Below are 13,136 nucleotides of genomic sequence, written 5' to 3' on the forward strand. Positions count from 1 at the left end.
TTAGACAAAAAGCAACAGTAAAATTTCAAAGAGTCTCAAAGCATACTACAAAAGGAGACCGAGGACAACTTCAAGGATTTTCAAAGGACACGGGGGGAAATAATTCGAGGAGGACTCCAAGGATGCTCAAAAGGGACACTGAAGAAAGGGTCCAAGGATGCCCAAAGGACACGAGGAGAAGCATACGAGGAAAAGAGCCCGAGGATAATTCCAAGGATGCTCAGGGATACGAGGAAAAATGTCCTAGGTTAGCTCCTAGGATGCCCAAAGGATACGAGGAAAAGAGCCTGAGGATAACTCCAAGGAGGCTCAAGGATACGAAGGAAGAAACTCGAGGATAGTTCCAAGGAGTCTCAAAGGCCACCGAGGAAAGGGCCCAAGGATAGCTCCTAGGATGCCAAAGGATACGAGGAAAAGAGCCCGAGGAGAACTCCAAGGAAACTCAAAAGATACTGAGAAAAGAGCCCAAGGTTAACTCGAAGGATCCCAAAGGATAGAGGGTACGACCCTAATCGGTCGATTACGGTTGGTCGAACACGATCAGTCGATCACGAGGAGAAGAGTCGAAGAGTTAAGACAAGCAGTCGATCAAATACCAAGTTTACAGAAAACCAACCAAGCAAACTACGAGGGAGCCACAACAAGGCTAGTCGTCGAAAGCAGCGCCGTGGGAGCCTACAAGGAGCAAGATTGTCACGTCGAGACGTTCGGGAATCTCGGAACTGAGACAGAGGTGTCTGAGGTCTTAAGGGGCACCACACGGCTAAGTCAAGGCGATCTGTTAATTCCTGCCAATGAAGTCCTGGCGTTACACCTGGAGGGTCTGCCAGAATTTGAGCAGTGAAGGCCGGCGACAAGAAATCGTGAGCTCGGGGGTAAACCTGCCCCACGCACTACTTTGACGTTTCCCGGCGTGAGCCCCGTGCGCCAAGTGGAGTTGAGTAGGTCCTGGCGCGATCAGCCAGAAGGGAGAGCGGTCGACCGGTACGGTCTCGAGTGGAATTTTCCAGGAGAGCCTACGGTCTCGACTTATGGAGACCCGTGAGAAACGAGCCAGAAGGGAGAGAAGTCCCGGAGCGGGGCGACAGAACCCCGAGAGTAACGACCCAAAAGGGATCAGCGTATGCCCACGAACCCAACACAGAGGTCACGCTACGTACCGCCACCCAGTCAGGAGCAGTTCGCAGGACACCGCCATCAACAATCAGGACACCACAACAGCCACGCAAGGAGAATCGAGACCGGAGGAACGGAACGACCGGAGTGAAAAGCGAGGCAGCTTCCTGGCGTTTCGCCTTGACTGTCCGCACGATCTGAGCGGAATCCCCAGTGGGACCATCCGGGACACAGAAAGTTACAGGTGGTCGCCTGTCGAAAGGAGTGATCCTGGGGAACTCTTTAGTCTGTTCACCCTAGTCTGAGAACAGTGACGCTTCCCTGAGCCCGCACGGCTGACCCCATAGCGAGTCTGAATCGTGGCCGAGCAGTCACCGAGCCAACGCGCCAGGAACAAGCAGCGGACAAGGATCTTCAGGGAGCTACAAAACTGGAACACCGTGTCAACGAGGCGAGCGAACATCGATACAACCCGTACCGTCGGAGACAGCGAGAAAAGCAAATTATAAAGCCGACTGTACTTATACCCGCAATAAACCCACTACGAACCCGTGAATTCTGTGCTTTCTCACTGAACTACTGGGCGGTCACGTTTATATAAATTTGGTGGGACGAACACACATAATCTACTGAGCTAGCCGCACAAATCTCGTAGCGAGCAGAAAGCTCGCTTCATTACATCTGGCGCACAAAACGTGATTGTCCCAGCGGTGAAAGCAAAATAAACAGAATGGGAAAGAAATGGATCTACCGCCCTAAGAAGAAGGACTTCGCCCAGGTCGCACAAAGACTTAATGTCGCCCTGGACGGCAGATTAGAGGACATGAGGAAGACATTGTAGAAGTATTACTCGGAGACAGAGAGCGACAAACAAATTGCCGACATCTGGGCTGAGCTGGAAGCTATGTTTTACGACAGAGCCGGTCCGGGCATCACGCTAACGAACGCTAAAGGGGATAACCTACTAGCAAGCAGGAGGCCTACAGGAGAGAGTCAAGCCAGGACAGGAAGACAACAGTGCTGACCTCTAGACGCAGCCAGTCGGAATATGCAAGGGTCGCTATACAAGTCCGCGAGTATCATTCAGGTTCGACGGAGCGGAGAAACCGAGAAAGATGATTGGGGGAGGCACATACAAGGCCACGATCGACACCGGGGCAACAGCGGGGTTTCTAAGCAAGGAACTGGCGGATAACCTGGCTGCCTTCGGGAGGATTACGAGGATACGGCGACAAGTTAGGTTGGCAGACGGAAGGTGCGGCGGGATCGATGAACAGCTGAAGGTGGAAATCGCATTCGGGAACAGTCGACTGACCATGAGCCTGCTGATACTACCAGGGGTAGTGGATTCATTGGTGTTAGGATGTAACTTTCTAACTCAAGTCGGAACCGAGATAAGGTGTGCTGGACACAAGATGATAATACCGGCCAGGAATCGACACAATGGGTGGCTCGAGGAGAGGCTATCCAGTTTTAAAACCATGACAGGAACGTCGAACATGGCAGAGCATCAAATAACGATGAAGGACGACAAACCAATAAAGCAGCGATACTACCCCAAGAACCCAAAAGTTCAAGGGGAGATCAATGCGAAGGTGGACGAGCTACTCCAAATGGGATGCATAGAGCACTCAACCAGCCCATACAGCTCTCCCATCGTGATAGTTAGAAAGAAGACGGGCAAGTGGAGACTGTGCGTCGCCGTCAGGCAGATCAACGCCAAATTGATAAAGGGTGCCTACCCGATGCCACCAATAAATTATATCCTCGACCAGCTGAGAGAGGCACGGTACATAAGCAGTTTGGACCTGAAGGACGGTTACTGGCAAATCCCGCTGAAAGAAAACAACAGGCAGTACACCGAGTTTACAGTGCCGGGCTTATTCCAGTGGAGAGCAATGCCGTTTGGACTCCATTCGGCATCTGCGACCTTCCATCGTGTGTTGGACCGTGTGATTGGTCCCGAGATGTCGCCGCACGCATTTGCGTACCAAGACGATATTATAGCGATCGGACGCACGCTAGAAGAGCACAAGGAAAACTTGAAAGGGGTATTTCGGCGGCTGAATGACGCTAATCTGAGGTTGAACCTGGAAAAATGCCAGTTTTTCAAGAAGGAGCGGCAATATCTGGGTCATGGAGTGACTAGCGACGGGATAGGCACGGATCCAGAAAAGGTAGCGGCCATCGCCGAACTAGAACCGCCGTCAATAATTAGAGAGCTCCGACAGTACCTGGGCATAGCATCATGGTACCGGCGATTAGAACCTGACTGATCTCAGGAAAGATGGCCCCAAGATACGACGGACCTTACCACGTCACGGAGTAATCTGCACATACTGCACGTGAACACGAAAAAAGAGAGGACCATTCACGTGAGCGAGCTGAAACAACAACAAACCCAGGACACAAGAGAGCAGCTAAAACCAGATACGTTAGACAAAAAGCAACAGTAAAATTTCAAAGAGTCTCAAAGGATACTACGAAAGGAGTCCGAGGACAACTTCAAGGATTTTCAAAGGACACGGCGGGAAATAATTCGAGGAGGACTCCAAGGATGCTCAAAAGGGACACTGAAGAAAGGGTCCAAGGATGCCAAAAGGACGCGAGGAGAAGCATACGAGGATAAGAGCCCGAGGATAATTCCAAGGATGCTCAGGGATACGAGGAAAAATGTTCAAGGATAGCTCCTAGGATGCCAAAAGAATACGAGGAAAAGAGCCCGAGGAGAACTCCAAGGAGGCTCAAGGAAATGAAGGAAGAAACTCGAGGATAGCTCCAAGGAGTCTCAGAGGCCACCGAGGAAAGGGCCCAAGGATAGCTCCAAGGATTTCCAAAGGACACGGCGAAATCGAGCCCGAGGAGAACTCCAAGGAAACTCAAAAGATACTGAGGAAAGAGCCCAAGGCTAACTCGAACGATCCCAAAGGATAGAGGGTACGACCCTAATCGGTCGATTACAACAAGGCTAGTCGTCGAAAGCTGCGCCGTGGGAGCCTACAAGGAGCAAGATTGTCACGTCGAGACGTTCGGGATTGGGATTACAAGGAATCTCGGAACTGAGACAGAGGTGTCTGAGGTCTTAAGGGGCTAAGTCAAGGCGATCTGTTAATTCCTGCCAATGAAGTCCTGGCGTTACGCCTTGAGGGTCTGCCAGAATTTGAGCAGTGAAGGCCGGCGACAAGAAATCGTGAGCTCGGGGGTAAACCTGCCCCAAGCACTTCTTTGGCGTTTCCCGGCGTGAGCCCCGTGCGCCAAGTGAAGTTGGGCAGGTCCTGGCGCGATCAGCCAGAAGGGAGAGCGGTCGACCGGTACGGTCTCGAGTGGAATTTTCTAGGAGAGCCTACGGTCTCGACTTGTGAAGTCCCGTGAGAAACAAGCCAGAAGGGAGAGAAGTCCCGGAGCGGAGCGACAGAACCCCGAGAGTAACGATCCAGAAGGGATTGGCGTATGCCCACGAACCCAACACAGAGGTCACGCTACGTACCGCCACCCAGTCAGGAGCAGTTCGTGGGACACCGCCATCAATAAGCAGGACACCACTCCGCAACAGCCACGCAAGGAGAATCGAGACCAGAGGAAAGGCACGGACAGTAAGCGCACGGCTGACCCCATAGCGAGTCTGAATCGTGGCCGAGCAGTCACCGAGCCAACGCGCCAGGAACAAGCAGCGGACAAGGATTCTCAGGGAGCTACAAAACTGGAACACCGTGTCAACGAGGCGAGCGAACATCGAGACAACCCGTACCGTCGGAGACAGCGAGAAAAACAAATAATAAAGCCGACTGTACTTATACCCGCAATAAACCCACTACGAACCCGTGAACTCTGTGCTTTCTCACTGAACTACTGGGTGGTCAAGTTTATATAAATTTGGTGGGACGAACACGCACAATCTACTGAGCTAGCCGCACAAATCTCGTAGCGAGCAGAAAGCTCGCTTCATTACATCTGGCGCCCAAAACGTGATTGTCCCAGCGGTGAAAGCAAAATAAACAGAATGGGAAAGAAATGGATCTACCGCCTTAAGAAGGAGGACTTCGCCCAGGTCGCACAAAGACTTTATGTCGCCCTGGACGGCAGATTAGAGGACATGAGGAAGACATTGTAGAAGTATTACTCGGAGACAGAGAGCGACAAACAAATTGCCGACATCTGGGCTGAGTTGGAAGCTATGTTTTACGACAGAGCCGGTCCGGGCATCACGCTAACGAACGCTGAAGGGGATAACCTACTAGCAAGCTTGAGCGTCGACAACTTGCAAAGGGAGGCCCACAGGAGAGAGTCAAGCCAGGACACGAAGACAACAGTGCTGATCTCTTGACCCAGCCAGTCGGATTATGCAAGGGTCGCTATACAAGTCCGCGAGTGTCATTCAGGTTCGACGGGGCGGAGAAACCGTTCGAGTTCCTGGAACAAGTAGAATGGTCCACCAACACTTACGCTTTAGACCTAGACATGATCCCCCGAGCGATGCCGGAGTTGCTTAAAGGAAGGGCGTTGAAGTGGTTTATCGCCAACAATAAGCAATTTAAAACCTGGGAGAGGTCATTGAGAGGTTCCATCTTTACTTTCTGCCAAGAGGTTTCTTCAGAAGGCTGTCGGTTCAGGTCAGGCAACGAAAGTAGGGTTTTAGTGAATCATTTAAACACTACATGGTCGACATGCAGACGATGTCACTAAGGCTACTAAATTATTCTGCGAGAGACACTTTAAAGATCATTAAGGAAAACTGCACCCCAAGCTTAAGGATCTGCCCATGAGGCTTGCTAAAGGTGCGGCGGCTACGGACACTGGGCACGAGGATGTCGACTCCAACGCCTGTTATTCTGCTGGGTGTGCGGGAGGGTTGGGGTCAGGAGCGTCGAGTGCTGCCAGCAGAGGGGCGAGCGGGGGTCGCAAGATGCTACCTCTACAAACTAACAGGCGAGCTAATCGAGGAGGAGCAGCAGTTGTCCGCAGCGGTGACGATTGGGGGAGGCACATACAAGGCCACGATCAACACCGGGGCAACAGCGAGCTTTCTAAGCAAGAAACTGGCGACAAGTTAGGTTGGCAGACGGAAGGTGCGGCGGGATCGATGAACAGCTGGAGGTGGAAATCGCATTCGGGAAAAGTTGACTGACCATGAGCCTGCTGATACTACCAGGGGTAGTGGATTCATTGATGTTAGGATGTAACTTTCTTGCTCAAGTCTGAACCGAGATAAGGTGTACTGGACACGAGGTGATAATACCGGCCAGGAATCGACACAATAGGTGGCTCGAGGAGAGGCTATCCAGTTTTAAAACCATGACAGGAACGTCGAACATGGCAGAGCATCAAATAACGATGAAGGACGACAAACCAATAAAGCAGCGATACTAACCCAAGAACCCGAAAGTTCAAGGGGAGATCAATGCGAAGGTGGACGAGCTACTCCGATTGGGATGCATAGAGCTCTCAACCAGCCCATACAGCTCTCCCATCGTGACGGGCAAGTGGAGACTGTGCGTCGCCGTCAGGCAGATCAACGCCAAATTGATAAAGGGTGCCTACCCGATGCCTCCAATAAATTATATCCTCGACCAGCTGAGAGAGACACGATAAATAAGCAGTTTGGACCTGAAGGACGGTTACTGGCAAATCCCGCTGAAAGAAAACAACAGGCAGTACACCGAGTTTACAGTGCCGGGCTTATTCCAGTGGAGAGCAATGCCGTTTGGACTCCATTCGGCATCTGCGACCTTCCAGCGTGTGTTGGACCGTGTGATTGGTCCCGAGATGTCGCCGCACGCATTTGCGTACCAAGACGATATTATAGCGATCGGACGCACGCTAGAAGAGCACAAGGAAAACTTGAAAGGGGTATTTCGGCGGCTGAATGACGCTAATCTGAGGTTGAACCTGGAAAAATGCCAGTTTTTCAAGAAGGAGCGGCAATATCTGGGTCATGGAGTGACTAGCGACGGGATAGGCACTGATCCAGAAAAGGTAGCGGCCATCGCCGAACTAGAACCGCCGTCAATAATTAGAGAGCTCCGACAGTACCTGGGCATAGCATCATGGTACCGGCGATTAGAACCTGACTGATCTCAGGAAAGATGGCCCCAAGATACGACGGACCTTACCACGTCACGGAGTAATCTGCACATACTGCACGTGAACACGAAAAAAGAGAGGACCATTCACGTGAGCGAGCTGAAACAACAACAAACCCAGGACACAAGAGAGCAGCTAAAACCAGATACGTTAGACAAAAAGCAACAGTAAAATTTCAAAGAGTCTCAAAGGATACTACGAAAGGAGTCCGAGGACAACTTCAAGGATTTTCAAAGGACACGGCGGGAAATAATTCGAGGAGGACTCCAAGGATGCTCAAAAGGGACACTGAAGAAAGGGTCCAAGGATGCCAAAAGGACACGAGGAGAAGCATACGAGGATAAGAGCCCGAGGATAATTCCAAGGATGCTCAGGGATACGAGGAAAAATGTTCAAGGATAGCTCCTAGGATGCCCAAAGATACGAGGAAAAGAGCCCGAGGAGAACTCCAAGGAGGCTCAAGGAAACGAAGGAAGAAACTCGAGGATAGCTCCAAGGAGTCTCAGAGGCCACCGAGGAAAGGGCCCAAGGATAGCTCCAAGGATTTCCAAAGGACACGGCGAAATCGAGCCCGAGGAGAACTCCAAGGAAACTCAAAAGATACTGAGGAAAGAGCCCAAGGCTAACTCGAACGATCCCAAAGGATAGAGGGTACGACCCTAATCGGTCGATTACAACAAGGCTAGTCGTCGAAAGCTGCGCCGTGGGAGCCTACAAGGAGCAAGATTGTCATGTCGAGACGTTCGGGATTGGGATTACAAGGAATCTCGGAACTGAGACAGAGGTGTCTGAGGTCTTAAGGGGCTAAGTCAAGGCGATCTGTTAATTCCTGCCAATGAAGTCCTGGCGTTACGCCTTGAGGGTCTGCCAGAATTTGAGCAGTGAAGGCCGGCGACAAGAAATCGTGAGCTCGGGGGTAAACCTGCCCCAAGCACTACTTTGGCGTTTCCCGGCATGAGCCCCGTGCGCCAAGTGAAGTTGGGCAGGTCCTGGCGCGATCAGCCAGAAGGGAGAGCGGTCGACCGGTACGGTCTCGAGTGGAATTTTCTAGGAGAGCCTACGGTCTCGACTTGTGAAGTCCCGTGAGAAACAAGCCAGAAGGGAGAGAAGTCCCGGAGCGGAGCGACAGAACCCCGAGAGTAACGATCCAGAAGGGATTGGCGTATGCCCACGAACCCAACACAGAGGTCACGCTACGTACCGCCACCCAGTCAGGAGCAGTTCGTGGGACACCGCCATCAATAAGCAGGACACCACTCCGCAACAGCCACGCAAGGAGAATCGAGACCAGAGGAAAGGCACGGACAGTAAGCGCACGGCTGACCCCATAGCGAGTCTGAATCGTGGCCGAGCAGTCACCGAGCCAACGCGCCAGGAACAAGCAGCGGACAAGGATTCTCAGGGAGCTACAAAACTGGAACACCGTGTCAACGAGGCGAGCGAACATCGAGACAACCCGTACCGTCGGAGACAGCGGGAAAAGCATTTATAAAGCCGACTGTACTTATACCCGCAATAAACCCACTACGAACCCGTGAACTCTGTGCTTTCTCACTGAACTACTGGGTGGTCACGTTTATATCAATTTGGTGGGACGAACACACATAATCTACTGAGCTAGCCGCACAAATCTCGTAGCGAGCAGAAAGCTCGCTTCATTACATCTGGCGCACAAAACGTGATTGTCCCAGCGGTGAAAGCAAAATAAACAGAATGGGAAAGAAATGGATCTACCGCCCTAAGAAGAAGGACTTCGCCCAGGTCGCACAAAGACTTAATGTCGCCCTGGACGGCAGATTAGAGGACATGAGGAAGACATTGTAGAAGTATTACTCGGAGACAGAGAGCGACAAACAAATTGCCGACATCTGGGCTGAGCTGGAAGCTATGTTTTACGACAGAGCCGGTCCGGGCATCACGCTAACGAACGCTGAAGGGGATAACCTACTAGCAAGCTTGAGCGTCGACAACTTGCAAAGGGAGGCCCACAGGAGAGAGTCAAGCCAGGACACGAAGACAACAGTGCTGATCTCTTGACCCAGCCAGTCGGATTATGCAAGGGTCGCTATACAAGTCCGCGAGTGTCATTCAGGTTCGACGGGGCGGAGAAACCGTTCGAGTTCCTGGAACAAGTAGAATGGTCCACCAACACTTACGCTTTAGACCTAGACATGATCCCCCGAGCGATGCCGGAGTTGCTTAAAGGAAGGGCGTTGAAGTGGCTTATCGCCAACAATAAGCAATGGAAAACATGGGAGAGGTCATTGAGAGTTTCCATCTTTACTTTCTGCCGAGAGGTTTCTTCAGAAGGCTGTCGGTTCCGGTCAGGCAACAAAAGTAGGGTTTTAGTGAACACTACATGGTCGACATGCAGACGATGTCACTACGGCTACTAAATTATTCTGCGAGAGACACTTTAAAGATCATTAAGGAAAACTGCACCACAAGCTTAAGGATATGCCTAAGGGCGTACAAAGTGCCGGACCTGGACACGTCGATGCTAGCCGATAAGTATGAAGAACTGGAAAAGAATCGGGATGCGTTCGCACAACAAAACAAGTTCTCGAAGGCCAAGTCGTTACCACGAACGCAGGTCACGTGCAGAAGATGCGAGGAGACAGATAACCAGGAGACACGGAGAAATGACCAATGTTCACCGCCACAACGAGTTCCGCGACAGCAGGCACCAGGAGCACCACGAGAGGACCAATGGAAGCCACCAAAGCAGCAGATGCAACCAGCGAACACTGTGTGGGGACCGCCAAGAACAACAAAGAGGCCGCGGGGAACGACACACATTGCAGATCCCAATGAGGCTTGCTAAAGGTGCGGCGGCTACGGACACTGGGCACGAGGATGTCGACTCCTATGCCTGTTATTCTGCTGGGTGTGCGTGAGGGTAGGGGTCAGGAGCGTCGAGTGCTGCCAGCAGAGGGGCGAGCGGGAGTCGCAAGATGCTACCTCTACAAACTAACGGGCGAGCTAATCGAGGAGGAGCAGCAGTTGTCTGCAGCGGTGACGATTGGGGGAGGCACATACAAGGCCACGATCAACACCGGGGCAACAGCGAGCTTTCTAAGCAAGAAACTGGCGACAAGTTAGGTTGGCAGACGGAAGGTGCGGCGGGATCGATGAACAGCTGGAGGTGGAAATCGCATTCGGGAAAAGTTGACTGACCATGAGCCTGCTGATACTACCAGGGGTAGTGGATTCATTGATGTTAGGATGTAACTTTCTTGCTCAAGTCTGAACCGAGATAAGGTGTACTGTACACGAGGTGATAATACCGGCCAGGAATCGACACAATAGGTGGCTCGAGGAGAGGCTATCCAGTTTTAAAACCATGACAGGAACGTCGAACATGGCAGAGCATCAAATAACGATGAAGGACGACAAACCAATAAAGCAGCGATACTAACCCAAGAACCCGAAAGTTCAAGGGGAGATCAATGCGAAGGTGGACGAGCTACTCCGATTGGGATGCATAGAGCTCTCAACCAGCCCATACAGCTCTCCCATCGTGACGGGCAAGTGGAGACTGTGCGTCGCCGTCAGGCAGATCAACGCCAAATTGATAAAGGGTGCCTACCCGATGCCTCCAATAAATTATATCCTCGACCAGCTGAGAGAGACACGATAAATAAGCAGTTTGGACCTGAAGGACGGTTACTGGCAAATCCCGCTGAAAGAAAGCAACAGGCAGTACACGGAGTTTACAGTGCCGGGAAAGGGCTTATTCCAGTGGAGAGTAATGCCGTTTGGACTCCATTCGGCATCTGCGACCTTCCAGCGTGTGTTGGACCGTGTGATTGGTCCCGAGATGTCGCCGCACGCATTTGCGTACCAAGACGATTTTATAGCGATCGGACGCACGCTAGAAGAGCACAAGGAAAACTTGAAAGGGGTATTTCGGCGGCTGAAAGACGCTAATCTGAGGTTGAACACGGAAAAATGCCAGTTTTTCAAGAAGGAGCGGCAATATCTGGGTCATGGAGTGACTAGCGACGGGATAGGCACGGATCCAGAAAAGGTAGCGGCCGTCGCCGAACTAGAACCACCGTCAACATTTAGAGAGCTCCGACAGTACCTGGGCATAGCATCATGGTACCGGCGATTTGATCCTGACTGATCTCAGCAAAGTTGGCTCCAAGTTGGCACCACACGGCTAAGTCAAGGCGATCTGTTAGTTCCTGCCAATGAAGTCTTGGCGTTACGTCTGGAGGGTCTGCCAGAATTTGAGCAGTGAAGGCCGGCGACTCGGGGGTAAACCTGCCCCACGCACTACTTTGACCTTTCCCGGCGTGAGCCCCGTTCGCCAAGTGGAGTTGAGCAGGTCCTGGCGCGATCAGCCAGAAGGGAGAGCGGTCGACCGGTACGGTCTCGAGTGGAATTTTCCAGGAGAGCCTACGGTCTCGACTTGTGAAGTCCCGTGAGAAACGAGCCAGAAGGGACAGAAGTCCCGGAGCGGGGCGACTGAACCCCGAGAGTAACGAACCAAAAGGGATCGGCGTATGCCCACGAACCCAACACAGAGGTCACGCTACGTACCGCCACCCAGTCAGGAACAGTTCGCAGGACACCGCCATCAACAATCAGGACACCACACCGCAACAGCCACGCAAGGAGAATCGAGACCGGAGGAACGGAACGACCGGAGTGAAAAGCGAGGCAGCTTCCTGGCGTTTCGCCTTGACTGTCCGCACGATCTGAGCGGAATCCCCAGTGGGACCATGCGGGACAGAGAAAGTTACAGGCGGTCGTGTGTCGAAGGGAGTGATCCTGGAGAACTCGTTAGTCTGTTTACCCTAGTCTGAGAACAGTGACGCTTCCCTGAGCCCGCACGGCTGACCCCATAGCGAGTCTGAATCGTGGCCGAGCAGTCACCGAGCCAACGCGCCAGGAACAAGCAGCGGACAAGGATCTTCAGGGAGCTACAAAACTGGAACACCGTGTCAACGAGGCGAGCGAACATCGATACAACCCGTACCGTCGGAGACAGCGAGAAAATCAAATTATAAAGCCGACTGTACTTATACCCGCAATAAACCCACTACGAACCCGTGAATTCTGTGCTTTCTCACTGAACTACTGGGCGGTCACGTTTATATAAATTTGGTGGGACGAAAACGCACAATCTACTGACCTAGCCGCACAAATCTCGTAGCGAGCAGAACGCTCGCTTTATTACATCTGGCGCACAAAACGTGATTGTCCCAGCGGTGAAAGCAAAATAAACAGAATGGGAAAGAAATGGATCTACCGCCTTAAGAAGGAGGACTTCGCCCAGGTCGCACAAAGACTTAATGTCACCCTAGACGGCAGATTAGAGGACATGAGGAAGACATTGTAGAAGTATTACTCGGAGACAGAGAGCGACAAACAAATTGCCGACATGTGGGCTGAGCTGGAAGCTATGTTTTACGACAGAGCCGGTCGGGGCATCACGCTAACGAACGCTGAAGGGGATAACCTACTAGCAAGCTTGATCGTCGACAACTTGCAAAGGGAGGCCCACAGGAGAGAGTCAAGCCAGGACAGGAAGACAACAGTGCTGATCTCTAGACCCAGCCAGTCGGATTATGCAAGGGTCGCTATACAAGTCCGCCAGTGTCATTCAGGTTCGACGGGGCGGAGAAACCGTTCGAGTTCCTGGAACAAGTAGAATGGTCCACCAACACTTACGGTTTAGACCTAGACATGATCCCCCGAGCGATGCCGGAGTTGCTTAAAGGAAGGGCTTTGAAGTGGCTTATCGCCAACAATAAGCAATGGAAAACATGGGAGAGGTCATTGAGAGTTTCCATCTTTACTTTCTGCCGAGAGGTTTCTTCAGAAGGCTGTCGGTTCAGGTCAGGCAACAAAAGTAGGGTTTTAGTGAATCATTTGAACACTACATGGTCGACATGCAGACGATGTCACTACGGCTACTAAATTATTCT

The 13,136-nt window shown here is 52.0% G+C and overlaps 1 protein-coding gene across 6 annotated transcripts in view; it reads left to right on the forward strand.

Moving 5' to 3' along the window:
* The window catches only part of LOC127011646 (uncharacterized), a 40,397-nt gene that overhangs the window by 16,568 nt on the left and 10,693 nt on the right, over positions 1–13,136 (forward strand). Inside the window, exon 2 of one of the 6 annotated variants that reach the window (XM_050889582.1) lies at positions 10,024–10,045. The exons of 4 other annotated variants lie outside the window; for them this stretch is intronic. The gene's annotated coding sequence lies outside the window, so the exon portion shown is untranslated. Of the gene's footprint in view, positions 1–5,891; positions 5,914–10,023; positions 10,046–13,136 lie in introns of those variants that run through there. One more of the 6 variants, XM_050889581.1, reaches the window with a different exon arrangement.

The sequence above is a fragment of the Drosophila biarmipes genome, unplaced genomic scaffold (genome assembly GCF_025231255.1).
Source record: "Drosophila biarmipes strain raj3 unplaced genomic scaffold, RU_DBia_V1.1 ptg000004l, whole genome shotgun sequence".
Classification (NCBI taxonomy): domain Eukaryota; kingdom Metazoa; phylum Arthropoda; class Insecta; order Diptera; family Drosophilidae; genus Drosophila; species Drosophila biarmipes.